The sequence below is a fragment of the Ursus maritimus genome, unplaced genomic scaffold (assembly GCF_017311325.1).
Source record: "Ursus maritimus isolate PB19 unplaced genomic scaffold, ASM1731132v1 scaffold_32, whole genome shotgun sequence".
Lineage (NCBI taxonomy): Eukaryota > Metazoa > Chordata > Mammalia > Carnivora > Ursidae > Ursus > Ursus maritimus.
This window is the reverse complement of record NW_024425786.1, coordinates 26,684,058-26,704,748: the sequence shown is the minus strand read 5'-3', so window position 1 is coordinate 26,704,748 and position 20,691 is coordinate 26,684,058. Positions and strand designations below refer to the sequence as shown.

At 35.4% G+C, this 20,691-nt stretch overlaps 1 protein-coding gene and 1 non-coding gene across 2 annotated transcripts in view; one reads left to right on the top strand and one right to left on the bottom strand.

Annotated features, from left to right (window-relative positions):
- The window catches only part of ZMYM4 (zinc finger MYM-type containing 4), a 136,571-nt gene that overhangs the window by 55,191 nt on the left and 60,689 nt on the right, over nucleotides 1-20,691 (bottom strand). The gene's annotated exons all lie outside the window — the stretch shown is intronic.
- LOC121099861 lies at nucleotides 15,956-16,077 on the top strand. Its single transcript, XR_005831602.1, has one exon. It is a non-coding gene; the product is annotated as a small nucleolar RNA SNORA1 (small nucleolar RNA).

Sequence of the window (20,691 nt, the reverse complement as noted above, 5' to 3'; positions counted from 1 at the left end):
ATAGAGAATAAAATTTATCCAAGCCAGAATAAATTTTAAAACTATTTACTGCTTGAAACTACATGGTCACATCTCTCCCGTTCCAAAACAAAACAAAAACCCTCCCAGCCCTTATTTACCCAGCTCTCATTCACCTCTCCTTCACAGTCAAACCCTAGAAAAAAGTCTACAATGGTTTGTTTCTACTTCATCTCCCAATCATTAAACATTTGCACTTAATGCAACCTGGGTCCCAACTGCACATTGGAAAGATCTTCAGTGATTTCCTAATGGTCAAATCCAATTGACTTTTTCAATCCTTATGTAGCATATCTCTCCTGGAATAAAGGCCTTTAGTTTCTAGGACAATATACTTCTTCCCACCTTTCTAAATAGTCTATTAATTTATTTCATACTACCTTTTCCTCTGTTGATGCTCTCATTATGCCAGTTCTCTTCTCATTTTATACACTCGGGACTATTTAACTCACCACTATTAGCTTTCACCTTTGCTGTGAACTTCCTAAGCACTTTAGCTTAGACCTTTCTTCCAAGATTCAGATCTCCACATCCACCTAGCTCCTCTAAGTCCCTAGGGATCTCCAACTTAGTACTTCTAAAACCAAGCTCATCATGTTCCCATCCCAAGCATACTCTTCTTATATTCCCACTACTTGATTAACAGCATCACCAAGCCAGCAGTTTGCTCACGAAAAGAGAATCGGTCCAATTCTCCTTCCCTCTGGACAAATTCTGTCAACTGTACTACTTCATGTCTTTCCAATCTGCTCCGCACGGCACCACTCCAACACTCCACATCTCTGACGTGGACATCTACATGAACATGTAGGAAGCAACCATATTGTTGCAAGCCCCATCCCTAAACCATATTAACTGATCCATGAGCAAGCAAACAGGACCTAATAAAAACAGAATGAAGCAAAGACAAAATAAAATATTCATGGTACCAACACCCTGTTTTTATTTGTTCCTGAAGCCCCGATGAACCTCTTCACGAGGCCGGCTCTTCAAATCACTCTTTGGATTCCATGATCCAGGATAAATTCTTCTTTTTAAGTTGATTTGAGTTGGATTACTTAAAGTCAAGTCCAAACTGATACAAAGTCCAAATAAAAACATTCCTCAAGTTGCCCTCCTCCATAAAGACACCAAATTATCTTTCTAAACCACAAATCATTCTGTATTATATCTTCCCCTTGAAATCCTTCAACAGTTTCCCACTGCCTAAAGTATGCATTCATTTATCACATATTTATTAGGAAACTACTCTGGTAAGAACTGCACTAAATTCTAGGGATGAAATGATTAAAAGATAGCTATGGTCCCCCCACCCCCGAACTAGAAAGAGAGAGGAAATAATAAAACTAGAAAATTATAATTTTACTTAAATAATAATCAAACAGCAGATGCTAAATTCTGAGGAATGTCTACAACTTACTTTCACATATATACCACAGAGGGCAGCAGGGAGGGATGAGAGAGCATGCACAGCATTATAGATATTAAATGTACTATTCTTTCAATTACTCTATTTACTTGAAAATTCTCATAGTAAAAAAGAATTAGGGAAAAATATAAATACAGAAGTAGGGTGTTAAAACACACACATACATATGGTGTGATAAATCCACCAGACCGTAAGCAACTAAAGGCCAGGGTTATTAGAGCCTTCTCAAGACAACACTTTACCCTTAATAGCAGACCACATAGCACATGCTCAGTAACTGTTCATGATGCAAGAATATGCATTTCATGTGGTCAGCAGCTTAATCTAAATTCTGGTAGTATACGAGAAGTCAACAGTAAAAAGTAATATTGCAAGCAACTTTCAAAATCACTACATTTAAATTCAGGATATGCTATTGGGACAAAAGGGTACCACTTGGAAAAAGTGTATCCTTAACTCCTGTCAAAATAATCTCCAGATTTATTTAAGGTTTAAACATAAAAAATAAGGGGGGCCTGGGTGTCTCAGTCGGTTAAGCATCTGCCTTCAGCTCAAGTCATGATCCTAGGGTCCTGGGATCGAGTCCCACGTCAGGCTCCCTGCTCAGCAGGGAGTCTGCTTCTCCCTCTCCTTCTGCCCCCTCCACTTGTGCTCTCTCGTGCGTGCTCTCTCTTGCGCTAATAAATAAAATCTTTTAAAAAACATAAAAAATTGGGGCGCCTGGGTGGCGCAGTCGTTAAGCGTCTGCCTTCGGCTCAGGGCGTGATCCCGGCGTTCTGGGATCGAGCCCCACATCAGGCTTCTCTGCTGGGAGCCTGCTTCTTCCTCTCCCACTCCCCCTGCTTGTGTTCCCTCTCTCTCTGGCTGCCTCTCTCTGTCAAATAAATAAATAAAATCTTTAAAATTAAAAAAAAACATAAAAATAAAATACTAATATAAAAAAACATGGAAAATTATTATAAGTCTTAAACTGAGGAAAAGCCTTTCTAAAAATGACACAAAATCTAGAATAAAAAACTAATTTATTGAGTAAAACAGTAACATATCAAATGTGACTAAAAAAATCCTAGGGGTGCCTGGGTGGCTCAGTCAGTTGAGAGTCCAACTCTTGATTTCAGCTCGAGTCATGACCTCAGGGTCATGGGATCGAGCCCCACGTTAGGCTCCAACCTCAGCTTCCCTCTCTCCCTCTCCCTCTCCCCCTCCTCCCACTCATGTACCACTTATGCACTCTCTTGTTTTCTAAAATAAATAAATCCTAAAACAACAACAACAACAACAAAAAACCTAAGGAGAAGAAAACACAAAGCAAACCAAAAGATTAAAGATAAACTTGTTGAAAAGATTTTATCGTATATTCTATGAGAAAGGGTCATTTCTCTAATGAATAAAAGATTAAGATTCTTATACCTCAATAAAAATACAAACCACCAAATACACATATAAAAGAAAGGATTTGAGCGAACATTTCACAGGAAAGGAAACATGAAGAATGAGCTTTGCTCATAAGTGAAATGCAGTTTAATAATTCAGTAAGATACCATGTTCACATAGCAGTTTGGTAATGACAAAAGGTTTTGATAACAGCCTGGCAGCTATGATATAGGCCAAAGCTGCCAGACTTTGGCCCAAAGCCAAAAAATATATACAAAGAAGAGTTTGTGACATAGACCATATGTGAGCTGCAAAGCCTAAAATATTTACTATCTGGCCCTTGAAAGAAAAAAAGTTTGCCAACTGCTACAGTCAAATACTATTGGTAGGAGTATAAACTAGTACAATTCTAATAAAGAACCAGGTGATATCTATGATACTTTAAATACACATTCCTTTGAGCCAGCATTTCAACTTCTAAGATTTTATCCTACAGATATAATCTTTATTCACTTTTTAATTCCAGTACAGTTAACAGTGTTTTATTAGTCCTATAGATACAATCTTGCAAGAGAACTATGAAAAAAGAACGTGTATAGCAGCAAAGACTAGAAACAGTATTCATCAATGAGGCTAAATTAATTACAGTACATACCTAAATATTATATTATGTGGTCATAAAACAGAATGAGATAGCTTTATATGAGTTTCCCAGGTTAATTAAGTAAAAATATCTAAGTGACAAATAATATAGATAGATAGATAGATAAGGCTATCACTGATATATTTTTTTAAAATTTATGTGTATATTAATTATTTATACATTAAAAATATCTTCCATTGATTTTCTATTAATATCATAACTGGGTAGCTAGAAGACAGAAACACCAACTTTTCAAAGCACATCTTTTCTATCTTTTGAGTTTTGAAGCACATGGTCTATCATTTATTGAAAACAAAATTTTATCCTTATTTGAAAAGGCACTTGAGATTTAAAGCTTCTTCAGAGACAGCAATTTCTAACAAAGCATCTAATTTGAATTTGAAATTTTGCTAGTTATCACACAAGAAATCTGTAGGCTGAACATCTTAATGAGGTTAAAACGTAAGTACTAGTTATATTAAGATGTGTAATTAACTGGACAAGAATTCTACCCATTCTTGAGGCCCAAATAATCAAACATAAGAAATAGCTTCTGTTTTTCAGAGCCTAAATCTATAGAACAAAACACGACACGACATTTATTTGGAGATCACAGAAGCTAGTGAAACACTTGTAAGCATAAATTTCTCATGGAAGACTCCTAGCTGTTAGACACTGTGAACATGCTTGGCATATGTGAGGAAAAGCAAGGACCATATGGCTGGAACTGAATGAGTGAGAGGAAGAGTGCTAAAAAATGAGAAGAGAGAAAAAAACAGAGGATAGGTCTATTACGAATTTGCGGACCACAAGAAAAAAATGCAATATATTCAAATGTGAAAGATCCTGAAGAGGGATTAACATGATTTATATTTTACAAGGATCACCCAACTTCTGTATGACTTTCTTAAGGCTGTTAAACGTTACAGGGAATGAAGAATGGAAGCAGGACAACAGTCAGGAGACTACCGCAATAATCCAAGGAAAAATTGGAGGCTAAGACGAGAACAGTAATGGTGAATGTTGGGAGAAACAGTCAGATTTGGGTATGTTTTAAAGGTTAGTGGCATTTCCCGATATATAAGAAGCTGGGTATGAAAGAAGCAAAGATTAACACAACAAGGTATCATTTCTTGAGATGGGAACACTAACGGAGGAACAAACAGGAAAGGGATAACTTGGGTCTTGGTCCTGTTAATTTTAAGAACTTTATTAAATCTTCAACTGGAGATACATTAAAAAGAGGAGTTAAAAGAAGCGACTCTTGCCAAGCAATGACATATATATCTGGGAATCAATGAAGAGATGGTACTTAAAATTAATGGGATTAGATGAGAACACCTGGCAAATTTATTTACTATGGATGGAAAAGAGCTAAAGAGTCCTCTTCAACATTTGGAAATTTGCTAGAAAGGAAGGAATCAGGAAAAGGAACTACAATGCAACAGCCAATGAGGCAAGAGGAAAACTAGGTGACTGCTGTCAAAGAAGGAAAGTGAAGGAAGTATTTCAACAAGAAAGGACTGGCCAACCATAACAAAAGCTGCTGAGGTAACACATAAAATGAAGAATTGGGAATGATTATTAATATTGGTAAAGCGGAAATGAACTTCTAACTTGACAGAGCTTTATCAGTGGAAAATGAGTGTACAACTGAAGTGGGGTGATCCCAACAGAGACAGCGAAGACAGAAGTGGGGAACCTTAAGTACAGACAATTCTCCAAAAGAATTTTGCTCTAAATTAAAGAAAATAAGCAGAAACTGATTATAATCTGCAGTGAAGACTTTTTCTGACTTTGTATTTTTGGTTCTTTTTCCTTGTTATTTTATTACTTTCTGGTGAGTTGCTGGTTTTGTTTTGTTTTTTAAGATGGAGAATATTACAGCTTGCAGTATGCTCATGGGAATGATCCAATAAGAGGGAATAACTAATGAGTTCAGAAGGAGAATCCATGTGCAACAGGGGATGTGATCAGTACATAAACTTCCTTTGTAAAAGAATGAAAGGAGTACATGTGTTAAATGCAAGTAAGTTGTAAGACTTTGTAAAAGGAGAATGAAAGTTATTTTAAGCAATTTAAGTACAATATTGTTGTTTGATACTGCAAGTAAATTTCATGATGTCAGGTCAGCTTTTACTCCTGGTCTTCCTGTTTAGTCTTTGCTTTAAGAGGCATACTGATATTTCTACACTATACCTAAGAACCAATGTACCTTGAAAACGAACATACAAACACCAACTAAGAAATCCAATAACACATAAGTGAACATGGCAAATGGGCTGTTGTTTTCATTGCCAATATGTTACTTGATGCCTTCATACATTTTTGCTTTTAATCAAAGCATAATTTTCAGAAATAAAGTAATACTAATTGTAATTCTAACTTTAGAAATCATGGTTCTCTAACAATTCTGAGGTTGCTTTCTCTTTTACATATATATAAAAAAAGAAAGAATCAAAAGAAAACTCTGAAGAATGTAAAACAAGTAACAATAAGCATAAAACGAGGTAATTTTGGTTCATTTTAAATAAAAGGTCAAATTAGCATTTTGTCACTGAGATATTTCTAAGAGATGATTGTTAATAAAATACAATTTCCTCAATAATAAAAGCTTCATTGAACTGTAAGATCAAGAATGTAGTTTAATAGTTAAAATCCAATAAAGCCAGGAATCATTAAAAAATGAAACATTTTTATTTGGGATATATAAAGGCACATTGGCCAATCATTTGATCATCAATCAAGACTTGCAAAAGGTGGGGGCGCCTGGGTGGCTCAGTCATTAAGCATCTGCCTTCAGCTCAGGGCGTGATCCCAGAGTCCTAGGATCGAGCCCCACATCGGGCTCCTCCGCTGGGAGCCTGCTTCTTCCTCTCCCACTCCACCTGCCTGTGTTCCCTCTCTCGCTGGCTGTCTCTCAGTCAAATAAATAAATAAATAAAATGTTAAAAAAAAAAAAAAAGACTTGCAAAAGGTGCGTACTAATTTGAGTTCTTTCTTTCAAGTCCCACCCATAATGCGAAGTTCATGATTGCAATTTTGGCTTCTTTAGAGTGGAATGACAAAATAAAGACACTTGCACCTCCATGTTTTTACTGACTTACCTACTAAGTTTTTCTAAAGCATTCAAATTATTCACAGAAACAACTTGCTTTTCAGAGTAAATTTCATTAGTGTAAAAACAATTAAAATCATACCATTACAAGTACTACTAAAAAAATGGGTTTGGAAACAACTGACTCTTGGTAAACATGCAATTCATCAACAGCTGAATTTATGTGGCTTTGTCTGAAACTACTAGCTGCTTTTCAACAGTCATTTTAGCTCCTGCCCTTATTGACAGACCCTGATTTTCATTAGGGCACACTTACAGTAATAGAAAAGAATGGTAAATCATACATATGATCCTAAGCTGAAAACCAATCCTGGCTATTAATAAGCTGGTAATTAATAAAAAATTTTTCATGGAAATGGGATAATAATTAGAATACAACAATCCAGTGTTCTTTCAACCTGCAGGTATTGCCCATTAGTGAACCAGGGCCAGGAAATTGTTTTTTAATAGGCTAGAATAGAAGAGGCACCTGACTGGCTCATTGAGTGGAGCATGTGACTCTTGATCTCAGGGTTGTGAGTTCAAGCCCAGTGTTGGGCATGGAGATTACTTTAAAAAAAAAAAAAAAGCTAGAATAGAAAACAAACTGCATCATTCAGAGTGACAGCAAGTAATACTATAAAAAAAATGCTTGTACACACGTAGGTCTCCAGGTAAAATATATTTCTATCAGTGTTTCAAGGTTAAAATAAATAACTGGAAATGGATGTTAACTTACTGTAATCGTTTTACAATACATACATAGAGCAAAGCAATATGTTGTACATCTAAACTAATGCAATGTTCTATGTAAATTTTATCTCACTTCAAGGAATTTAAAAACAAAACAAAAACAAGCACCCCTAGATAATTTTGCTTCTAATGCACAGTAATGCTTGAGGATCACTGAGCTAAAGCAATGCTTAATCAATGATTACTGGCCATCAGAATCTCTTGGTGAGTTTATTGGAAATAGATATCTGAGTTCCACATCACCCCCCAAAGACTCTGGTTCTGTAGGTCAAGGATGAGAGCCAGAATTTGAGTTCTAACATCCTCCCAGGTGATGCTACTATTGCTGATCCAGAGACCACACTTTAAGTAACACGCTCTACGTTTTTACAAACCAGGCATAAATAAACTATGCAGATAATAAATCACTGCACCCAGAGGTTGGTTCAATTTCTTCCACAAAACACCCCACTCACCCAGCCCATTGAATCTTCGACCAACAAAGATGAACCAATGAATGCCCTACCACACCAGACATGAACCATTTACTGAAGTCAGATCAATCACCAACAATCTATGTTAAGTCCTAATGAAGATGAACGAGTTTCCTCAAGAAGTCCTGACTAAAGATTACAGCTCTCTTTTCTTGTTTTCATTTGATCATGTGTTGTTATTGTGGAACTATTCAAGTATGCCATTGTAACCTCTACACATTCAATAAGGAGAGATAAGACTCGTAGGTAAGATTCACAGAACTTACTTTCACTAATTTTTGCTTTTATCTGTTCCCATAGGGAAAATAAATAGTTTGAAACCAGGGGAATATTCAGAACAATTTGATTTTATAACTAAAAGATTTTATTACTAAAAGGTGACCAACAAATGCTGACACTTGAAATACCTGACAGAAATTAGTTACATATTACCAATTTCAACAGTCTATTTTGTACACTATTAAGGTTAAAAAAATGTAATTTTAAAGCACATTATAAAACACTTTATAAAACAAATAACCATTTGTTCTTCACTGAGGACAACGAAAGACAATAGGCTGCTTTTTTGAATGTTCATTGATATTTATAGTGCTTTAAAAGTAATGATCAAGAAAGCAGCAATATCTACAAAATTAATACATTCAGGGGTGCCTGGATGGCTCAGTTCGTTGAGTGACTCAGTTTTGATTTCGACTCAGGTCATGATCTCAAGGTAGTGAAATTGAGCCTCGCATCAGGCTCCTGCTCAACACAGAGTCCGCTAAAGATTCTTTCTCACTGCCCTCCCCATGCACTTTCTCTCTTTAAAAAAAAAAAAATCTGAGGCACCTGGGTGGCTCAGTTAAGCATCTGCCTTTGGCTCAGGTCATGATCCCAGGGTCCTGGGATTGAGCCCCCGCATCATGGTCCCTGCTCAGCAGGGAATCTGCTTCTCCCTCTCCCTCTGCCTTCCACTCCCCCTGCTTATTGCTGTCAAATAAATAAATAAAATAAAATAAAAAAGTTGATACATTCAGTATGTACCTAAAAACTGTCCAAGACTTATTAAAATTAAAACACACCACTATAACACAATATCATACATTTTAATGAAGTAAAACATTTATATGTTTTTATAGTATTTCAGTATTTCAGAGCATATTATTTTTGGAAGCAGAATAAAATGAAATTTAAAAAAATAATAAAAGTAAAAGTAATTTATGCCAATAGTTCCAGAAACACAAAGCCACAGTGGTATGAGGAAACAGTTCCAGCTCTGACCCAATCTATAGTTATACACTCCTGCTATTCTTCCTTCTAATTCCAAAACTTGCATATGTGGTTATATTATTTATAAAATGAAACTTTTAATTTTCAACTTCTCTCCCTTCCTGCCACACCAGAATCAGCTGACACCTCTTTCTATTGAGCTAAACAAGGATCTGTTCAGGTCCTGAACCTAATTTTTTATCCTACCCCTTACAACCAGAAAAAATTGCAATGTTAAAATCATTTTAAGAGCTATAAAACTGTACAGAGTAACTTGCACTTTTTTACCCTCAGTGACATCAGTAAAATTATAATAATTTCACTGTTACTCTTATGAGCTCCTTAAACACAAAATACACCAATTCTACTAATTACAAAGGAAAGAAATTCTGGCACAGGTTACAACACGGATGAACCTTGAGGATATCATGTTAAGTGAAATAAGCCAGTCATAAAAACATAAACATACTATGATTCCACTTATATGAGGTACCTGGAGTAGTCAAATTCATAGACAGAAAGAAGGGTGGGTGACACAGCTAGAGGGAGGAGGAATGGGGAGTTATTATTTAACAAGTATCGTTTCAGTTTTGCAAGATGGAAAATGTTATGGAGATTGGTTGCACAGCAATGCTAGCGTACTTAACGTTATTGAATTGTACACTTAAAAATGGCTAAGATCTAGGGGCACCTGGGTGGCTCAGTCGTTAAGCATCTGCCTTCGGCTCAGGTCATGACACCAGCATTCTGGGATCAAGTCCCGCATCGGGCTCCCTGCTCAGCGGGAAGCCTGCTTCTCCCTCTCCCACTCCCCCTGCTCGTGTTCCCTCTCTCGCTGCCTCTCTGTCAAATAAATAAATAAAATCTTAAAAAAAAAAAAAAAAAGGCTAAGATCTAGGTAGGGGTGCCTGGATGGCTCAGTCAGTAAAGCATCCAACTCGATTTCGGCTCAGGTGATGATCTCAGGGTTGTGAGACTGAGCCCCGCATCAGGCTCATGTGCTGGTTGTGGAGCCTGCTTAAGATTCTCTCTCTCTCTCATTCTCTTAAAAAAAAAAAAAAAAAAAAAGCTAAGAGTACATTTCAGTTTATGTGTATTTCACAAATATTTTAATAAAAAATTAATATGAAGAAAGTTGAGAGAGAGAGAACACAATATTACTAGTATCAGGAATGAAAGGTACAGTAGTGATTTCATAGAGACTAATAATAAAGTAAGAAAATACTATGAACAGGGGCACCTGGGTGGCACAATTGGTTAAGCATCTGCCTTCAGCTCAGTTAATGATCCCAGGGTCCTGGGATCGAGTCCTGCATTGGGCTCCTTGCTCAGTAGGGAGTCAGCTTCTCCCTCTGCCCCTCCCCCTGCTCATGCTCTTGCACACTCTCTCTCTCAAATAAATAAATAAATAAATAAATAAATAAATAAAATCTTAAAAAAATACATTATAAACAACTTAATTAAGAATAAATTTTAAAATGCTATGAACTGAATGATAATACATTTAAAAATTATTAAGAACTTTCTGGAAATACATCTGCCAGCTTAGATCTTCACTGTCCAATACAGGAAGCCACCAGCCATCTATGTCTATTTAAATTAAATTAAAACTTCAGTTCTGCACTCATGACATTTCAAATGCTCAACTGCCACAAGTAGCTAGTGGCTACTATATTTTAATAGTGTACATATAGAACATTTCTATCATCATGCAAAGTTCTATTCGACTATGCTGACTTATAGGAAATGCCTTGAAAGGTGAAAAGTGCCAAACTAGACACAGAAGAAAAAAAAAAATCTGAATAGCACCAGACCCAAATAACTTTACTAGTAAATTAAACATTTAAAGAAATGTTAATATCCATCTTACATGAATTCTTTCAGTAAATATAAGAGAAAGTAATACTTCCTAACTAATTTTATGAGGCCAGTATTACTCTGCAACTAGAACCAAAGAAAGACATTACAAAAGGGAACTTGCAGAGCCTGGGTGGCTCAGCTGGTTAAGCATCCGACTCTTGATTTCAGCTCAGGTCATGACCTCAGCCTTGTGGGATCAAGCCCTGCAGAGGGCTCCATGATCAGCACAGAGTCTGCTTGTCCCTCTCCCTCTGCTCCTCCCCAGCTTGCAATCTCTCTCTCTCAATAATAAAATCTTATTAAAAAAAAAAAAAAAGAACATTTACACCAATATCCTTCATAAAAATAGGTGCTTAAAAGACTAGCATACTTAAAATATTAGCAAAATGAATGAAAATATATGAAACAAATAATACATCATGACAAAGCAGGATTTATCCCATGAATGCAAGGTGGGTTTAGTACTGAAATAAGTCAGTCCACCACATAATACAATAAAAGAAAAAAACAACATGACAATCTCAGTAGATAAAGAGAAATTATTTGACAAAATTCAATATTCATTCATGAAAAAAATCTTTGAGCAAACTTAATAAAGAGAAGAGAAAGTCCTCAAACTGAGGGAGTAGATCTACAAAGATAATAAAGATCATATGGAAACCAGAAAAAAGAATTTTCAATCATTATAATGTAATAAAAAATAGGAATACTACATTTCAAGTAAGCAAAGAAAGGATGATTATTCACTGACTTAGGAAGGAATAACTGGCTATCTCCGCGGGGGAAAGCTGTCCATAAACTGATCCACGAAAAAAATTCCAGGCAAAATATTGAAAGACAAAATACATAAAAATACAGATATATATAGATATAGATATATGGACATTAAATTTTATAAAATATGTGCAAAATCTATAGACAAAGAAGTACAAGATTATTTAGAAACTTAATAATCTAGAAATTATTTAGAAATTTAGAGAAGACCTAAATAAGAAGACTGAATATATTTAAGATGTCAATTCTTCCCCAAATTAATCTATAGATAATGCAATTCCAATCAAAGTCCCAGTGGCTCATCTGTATAAACTCATACGTTAATTCTAAAATATATATGTAAATGCAAAGGACTTCTACAGACAAAACAATGTTTAAGAATAAAGCTGGAATGGGGCACCAAGCACCAAGGTAAATCAAAAAGAATAATCTTTTTCAATAAATGGTGCTGACTCAACTAGACATCCACACACAAAAATTATATATTTGACTCTTATACTATACACAAAAACTAAGTTGAAGTGGATGACGAGCCTAATTATAAAAGCTAAGGCTAAAACCATCAAGTTTCTAAGGAAAAAAAAGTATAAATATTCATGATCTTGGGATAGGTTTCTTAGAACACAAAGAACACAGACCACCAAAATAATCTAATAATAATAAAGTGAGGGACTTTCATCAAAATTAAAAACTGTGCTTTTTAAGGACACCTCTGAGATCATGAAAAGCCAAGCCACAAAATGGATGGATGGATATGAAGAAATATATAAACAAATATAGATAGAAGGAGATCTATTTCAATCTATTGATCTATACAACAGGAGACTTGCATCCAAAATATATAAGAATCCTTACAACCTAATAACAAAAAGACAAACAACCAAACTTAAAAATGGGCAATGATTTGAACGGACACTTCACAAAAGAACATTTAAGAATGACCAATACACACACTAAAAAGATGTGCCACGTCCTTCCCACTAAATTGCCTCAAATTCAAAAGACAAAAAGACCACTTAAATGAAATGGACAAACTCCTTGAAAAATAAAACTCACCAGAACTGACAAAAGATGAAACATAAAAAAAGAAAAACTTCATATTCTATTCGAAAATTTTAATTCATAACTTAAAATCTCACACCAAGAAATCTCCAAGCCTAAATGATTTCACTGGTGAATTCTAGAAAACATTTAATAAAGCTGTAACTCCAAGTGTAAACAAACTTTATCCATTTTAACAAACTATTAACAAATAGAATCCAGGGATATATAAATACCAATATTCTTCAGCCATTCCACAAGGTAAACTGTGAATATATAAAAAACATGTAGGGTGCCTGAGTGGCTCAGTCAGTTAAGCGTCTGCCTTTGGTTCAGGTCATGATCCTGGGGTCCTGGGATCGAGTCCTGCATCAGGCTCTCTGCTCAGCAGGAAGCCTGCTTCTCCCTCTCCCTTTGCTCCTCCTGCCAGTTCATGCTTTCTCTCTTGAATAAATAAATAAAACCTTTTAAAAAAATGTAATGAAGCCTAAGCCTATGTGACAGAAACTAACAACAATTAGCCCTAAATAACAAAATATGAGAACTAATTAATTGGATTCATAGATTAATCAATGATGACAACTATCATCATTATCATTTAATGTAATCCTACAAATTTCAGCAAAAATAGTAAATTATATAATTTGAGCAGTCACTGGGAAAAAGCAAAGTATTTTTAGTTGATATGGTTTCATGCAGATAACTACAGACTCAAATTTTAAAAGACTACTAGATTTAGGGCTGCCTGGGTGGTGCAGTTGGCTAAGCAGCCAACTCTTGGTTTCTGCTAAGGTCATGATCGCAGGGTCATGTGATGGGAGACCCATTTCGGGCTCAGTGCTAGGCACAGAGAGATTAGATTCTCTCTCTCCCTCTTCCTCTAACCCCCCTCCCTTTAAAAAATAAAATACAAAAGATGGGGCGCCTGGGTGGCTTAGTTGGTGAAGCATCCCACTCTTGGTCTCAGTTCAGGTCTTGATCTCAGGGTCATGAATCAGGCCCCTCCTTGGGCTCCACAATGGGCATGGAGCTTACTTTAAAAAATAAATAAATAAAATAAAATAAACGAAAGATAAAATTAAGGCAATGGCTTAACATTAGCAGATAAATGTCTAATGTCTATACCCAAAAGCCAATACATATATAGTAATAATACAGTAATAAAAAAAATATTTCTTATAACAATACATAAAAATAAAACCAAAGCCACTGGTATAGAAATAAATATTAATATTTAGCAATATGTAATTTTGTAAATATATAAATATTAACAGAATTTTAAACAATTTCCAAAAGAAGATTCCCACATATATTTCTAGAAGTTAAATGTATCTCAGTGCCAATTCAGTTCAGTGACAAAAACATCAACTATTTAGATGAAAAGATGAAATTTAATATGCGGTAGCATAAGCTACTCATCTGAAAAAAAAAGTTAACCCTAATCTTATTCTACATCCAAAAATAAATTTCAAATTAAGACTTACATGCTAAAACATAAAAAGCTTACAAGATAATTCTTTATAGATGAAAAAATGTTACTGAAAGCATTAAAGATTTAAATACATGTAAAGACATACCAAGTTCACAGACAGAAGATTCAGTATTACATACATACAAATTCTCTGTTGATTTATAGACTCAGGAAAATTCCAATCAATTCCCAACAAGATTTTGTTGTTATTTTATTTTGTTATTTTATTTTGTTTTGTTAAAGATATTTGTTAAAATATCTATTTTATGGGGGCGCCTGGGTGGCACAGCGGTTAAACGTCTGCCTTCAGTTCAGGGCGTGATCCCGGCGTTGTGGGATCGAGCCCCACATCGGGCTCCTCTGCTATGAGCCTGCTTCTTCCTCTCCCACTTCCCCTGCTTGTGTTCCCTCTCTCGCTGGCTGTCTCTATCTCTGTTGGATAAATAAATTAAAAATCTTTAAAAAAACAAAAATATCTATTTTATTTGTTAATAAAATAGATATTTTATTTTGTTTTGTTATTTTAATTTGTTAATATTTGTTAAATATCGTAAAACAATATTTTGTTAAGAACTTGGCAAAATATTTCTAAAATGAACACTGGCAAGAATAGCCAAAATATTCCTAAAGGACAATTTTCTGGGATGGGAATTATTAGATTATCAAGACTTATTATACATCAACTTAATTTAGAACAACATGGTACTGGCCCAAAAATAAACAAATAGCCTAACTGAAAATGTGGGAAAAAGCCGGGATACACTATAGATTAGGTTGGCAGATGACCAGGAAAAGGAAAATACTACTTGATAAATGGTGTGAGACAATTTGTTAGCATTATGAAAAAAACAAAATAAGATCTCTAACCCTCCTATATAAACAATTAAATCTAAGATAATTCAAGAGCTACATGTGAAAGATAAAAACAATGAACATTTCAAGAAATAATATACAAGGTCTTTCTGATCTCAGCCTAGGTAAGATTTTCCTAAAGAAAACTTTTTTAAAAGCAAACATAAAGACTCATACATTTACTATGATTCAACTGCATTAAAATTATCTTCTGCTATGCAAAAACTTTAAAAAGACAAGTCATGAATCAGAAGTTATTTGCAATAACTGTAAGTGATGAATTTTTCTCAAGGATATTTAGAGAGCTTCTACGATTCAGTTAAGAAAAGACCAACGACCGAATAGCAAATGGGCAACAGATTTAATTAAACAGGCATTTTGCCAAAGAGGAATCAGAAATGGTTAATAAACACAAAAAAATTCAACCAAATTATTAATCAAGGAAATGAAAATTTTTTAAAAATATTAATTCCATGTTATACCTACCATATTAACAAAATTTAAAAGTCTGATAATATCACGTGTTGGCCAGATGCACAGTGAAAAAAACTAACCACAATGGTATACGTGTAAACCGATGAACTACTTAAGAAAATAAATTTTGCATTTCTGATAAAGCTGAGAATATACACAATATACACAGCCTAGGCCTGAGCAATCACCTTCCGATATATACTCCAGAGCAAGGGTAAATAAACTATGTCTGCATGCCAAATCCAGAAGCCACCTGTTTTTGGGGGAAGTATTTTTGTACAACCTATGAGCTAAGAATGCTTCTCACATTTTTAAATGGTTAAAAAAAAAAAAAAAAAAACCACCAAAAGAAAAACATCTCCTGACACATGGAAAATTATATGAGATTCAAAATTCTGTGTCCACAGTTTTATTGGAAACAAACACATTAACTCCTTTACATACCTGCTGTGAATGTACAGTTGAGTTGTTGCAATAGCAACAGTATAACCTATGACTACACTGAGACACAGGTTATGCTTCCATCACAGCAAATATACTGCAGTGGTAACAATGAGCCCTGTAACATTTTCTGCTACACTCATGGAGTAGAGTGGAAGTAACAAGACCTTTCAATATCAGAAACAAAGAATAATAATTTTAGACCACTTGCCTAAAATAGCAATCAATGTACATCGTAAAATTTGACTTCCAGGGCCCTAAAATAAAGAAACTACATCCCAAATATTACAGGTTGGGGAATCTTTGAAGTATGTTCATATGTGAGTGGAGATCAAAGAAGCCCAACTGAAAGAACTAGACTGACTGACATTTACAAGTGTGGTTTGAACAAAAGTTCTTTTCGAAAGGGCTATTTTAAAGGTGCCTGGGTGGCTCAGTCTTAAAATACTGAATTATACACTTAAAAATAACTAAGATGGGGGGCGCCGGGGTGGCTCACTCGGTTGAGTGGCTGACTCTTGATGACTTTCGGTTTCGGCTCAGGTCATGATCTCAGGGTCCTGGGACTGAGCCCCACCTCCAGCTCTGTGCTCAGCAGGGAGCCTGCTTGAGTTCTGTCTCTCACTCTCCCTCTGCCCCTCCCGGCCACTCACACACAGGTTCCCTCTCTCTCCCCCTAAATAAATAAATAAATAAATAAATCTTTAAAGAAAATAAGATGGTAAATTTTATGTGTTTTTTTACCACAACTTTTTAAAAATAAATAAAAACTGTAATGTATTTAATGAATAAATACACATCAGTGATGAATGAGAGCAACATGCAACAGTACAGTCAAGTCTCAGGAATATATAATAAAAAGAAAGTGGTAACATATACAGTATAATTCAAAAACAATACACAGTCCATAAACAAGGAAAACTAAAGAATATCTTGATTAATAATGCAGAGGTGGTAAAAAGTATAAAGAAAAGCAAGGGAATAAGCAAAATCCAGGATAACAGCTATTTGGAAAAAATAAAATGGGACTAAGGGATTGGCATGAAAGGCATGATAATGCACATTTTTCAAAAGCTGGGTGGTGAAGCCAAGGGTTTTTATTTTTTTATTTTTTATTTTTTTTAAGATTTTATTTATTTATTCGACAGAGAGAGAGACAGCCAGCGAGAGAGGGAACACAAGCAGGGGGAGTGGGAGAGGAAGAAACAGGCTCATAGCGGAGGAGCCTGATGTGGGCTCGATCCCAGAACGCCAGGATCACGCCCTGAGCCGAAGGCAGACGCTTAACCGCTGTGCCACCCAGGCGCCCCGAGGGGTTTTTATTTTTAATACAGATCACATGTTATAAACATTTCTGTATTTAATATTTTATAAAAATATTTTCTAAATACTCCAAGAAACTAGGATAGCATATATTCAAAGGGTAAGGAAAACTTTTTTAACTAAAACTAAAAACTGTGGGTAAAAAGATCACATTTTTCTTTTATATTAAAAACATCTCTTTAGGGGCACCTGGGTGGCTCAGTCCGCTGAGAGGCTGCCTTTGGCTCAAATCATGATCCCAGGGTCCTGGGATCAAGTCCTGCATCCGACTCCCTGCTGGGGGCAGGGGGAGTCTGCTTCTCCTTCTACTCCCTACCCCCTGCTTGTGTTCTTTCTCTCTTTTGCAGGCTCTTTCTCTTAATTAATTAATTAGTTAATTAAAATCTTTTAGAAACCCACAACATTTGTTTAAGAAAAGATGACACAAAAGGAAACAAAACAAAGGAAATAAAAAACCGCTACTCCATTATTAAAAGAACTTTAGGTCACGTATTCTAAAAGTTAAACTTTCTATCTTTTTAAATGTATACCTGAATCTTCTTTCAGATTGATCCTTTTCCATGCCTACCATTACTCACCTTAACAACTCCTATTACAGTATTAAAAAAGCCTGAAGCACCTGGGTGGCTCAGTCAGTTAAGTGTCTGACTTGATTTCAGCTCAGGTCATGACGCATGTCGGGGCTCCATGCTCAGGGTGGAGTCTGCTTGAGAATCCCTCACTCCCTCTCCCTTTGCCCCTCCCCCTGCTTGCGTGTGCACGTGTGTGTGCTCTCTCTAAATACATACATAAAATCTTTTAAAAAAATAAAACTTAGGGCTGCCTGGGTGGCTCAGTCGTTTGGGCATCTGCCTTTGGCTCAGGTCACGATCCTGGGGCCCTGGGGATCAAGTCCCACATCAGGCTCCTTGCTCAGCAAAGAGTTCACTTCTCCCTCTGCCTGCTGCTCCCCCTGTTTTTCTCTCTCTCTGACAAATAAAATCTTAAAAAAAAAAAAAAAAAAGAATATTTTAAAAACTAAAATTGAAAAAGCCTACAAACTGTCCTGAAAAAACTTTAAGAAATGGGCAAAGGGTATTTATTTCACAAATATTTATAATTAGACAATACAGAGGAGACAGGCCAAATGCTGAACTTATTAAAAACTGCTTAAATTCAAATTCAATAAGACTTAAGAAAACGCAGAATAAAGTTAACACTATGCTATTCCATATCCATCAGATTGCCAAACCTAAAAAAGAGCTACAATATACGTTAATGGGATGAGGGGGTGTTCTTATACATTTCTGATGGAAATGTAAGGCATTCAAGTTTTAAAAAGCAGGCTAGCAACATCTATTAAAATTACACATACCCTTTACTGAACAATACCCACTCCTTGTAATCTATGTATACAAGTAAAACTACTAATATATAAGGACATTCTTTTTTTTTTTTTTAAATCCATATAAGGACATTCTTAAGGGATTTTTAATGCATCATTGTTTCTCATGATAAAAAAATGAAAATAATATCAATGCCTAACAGGGCAAAAGATAACTTGTACATCAAAACTATGGGATATTATACTGTAAGAGTTGGAGCTATCCCAGTTGCGGCAGAAGGATATCATGAAGTACTTCTGAATGAGAGAAGCTAGGTAGAAAAATCTATGTATATAATGATCCCACCTGTTGAACAAAAAATAAAAAATCTTCAAAACCCTTACATATATATATCTGTATACATTTATGCATTTAATGATTTTAGAAGCACTGGAGAAAAACATGGAAGACTACCTACAAAGGTGTAGGTGGAGTTGGGGGATAGGGACGATAATATGGAAAGGAAAGACTAGAGCACCTGGGTGGCTCAGTCGATTAAGCATCCTGCGTTCGGCTCAGGTCAAGATCCCAGGGTCCTGGGATGGAGCACCCCATCAGGCTCCCTGCTCAGTGGGGCATCTGCTTCTTCCTCTCCCTCTGCCCCTCCCTTCCACTTGTGCTCTCTTTCGTGCTCTCTCTCTCAAATAAAATAAATATTTTTTAAAAGAAGCATTAAAAAAAAAAAGGAAAGACTAAGTCAAAAGAAAAGATAAAACGTTATTTGTAAAAAATAATATATGATCAGATTCATCAATCTGTTTCTGTGTTACAGGAAGTAGTTAATGTTATGAAGATCCAAACACACACCTAAAGGATGAATTTTTTTAAAGCCATCTTCTGATATATATAATAAAATATCCTATGACAGAATTATATGCTGTGAAGGCAGACTGTATTTTCCAAATATGGCTGCAACAGCATCTCCCACCTACACAGCTTTCTACAATGTGACTTCGACCCTTCTATCAAGACGTGAGGTCTGAAGATCCTTTTCTCCTCAATCTGAGCAGGCTTGTGACTGACTCCCACATAGCCAAAAGAATGTGGTAAAAGTGATACTGTGTTACTTTTGAAGGTAGGTCAGAAAAGATGCAGCTTCTGCCTTATTCACTGAATTACTCGTTTGGAGCCTGAGCCACCACCAAAAAGTCTGACTACCCTGAGGCTGCCATGCTATGAGTAGGCAAGGCAACAGGGAGGGCATGTACAGGCGCTCAAACTGGCAGTCCCAGTTTTTGTGCCCTCCAAGCCCAGACTAGACATGAATGAATGAACTTTCAGATTATTCCAAGACCACTAAAGATCAGGAAAGCTAGTTACCTCTCACTATGCAGTCTAAAAAAATTGTTATCTCTCAAAAATATTAACAAACTAATTCCAAACAGAAAGAAGGTACTCATAGTTCCTACTAATGGAAGTTACCTTAAAAAAGAAAACAAAAAAAAAAAGAAAGAAATGAGTATTCTCCTTGACTCAGTAACTCTAGAGATAAAAAAATTTATCCTTCATAAGAATATAAACATCATTCGACGATTCATCAGTTCTATTCTTAGAATTTATTCTACAGAAAAGGATATACTCCCTTTGTCTATTTCAACAAGTAGACAAAAATGTGTATAGCAATACATATTCAATGTTGTTTCTAATAATGAAGAACTGGAAATAATATACACATATATAAAAGAGTAGGTTGGTTAATTTATAATACAGCCATACAATAAATTACCAAGTAGCCATCAGAAAGGATGGAATAGGTCAAAATCCATTGACATAGAAAGACGCTTAGGCAGTTGAATGAAAAAAGCCAAGAACAGTACCCAATGATCCCTACAGACATACAAAAATCCCCATCCATCATACACAGATCTATATATATTCACAGAAAAAAAGTCTGGAAAGATATATATTAAACTTTTAAACTGATTATTTTTACAGAATAATAAAGACAAGGCTTTCATTTTCTGCTTTTTTCATTTTTGTTTTGTAAAATTGAATGTATTACTTTTATAATCCTAAGAAACAAAGTTGGTTTTTTTTAAGAGAATCATGTAACACA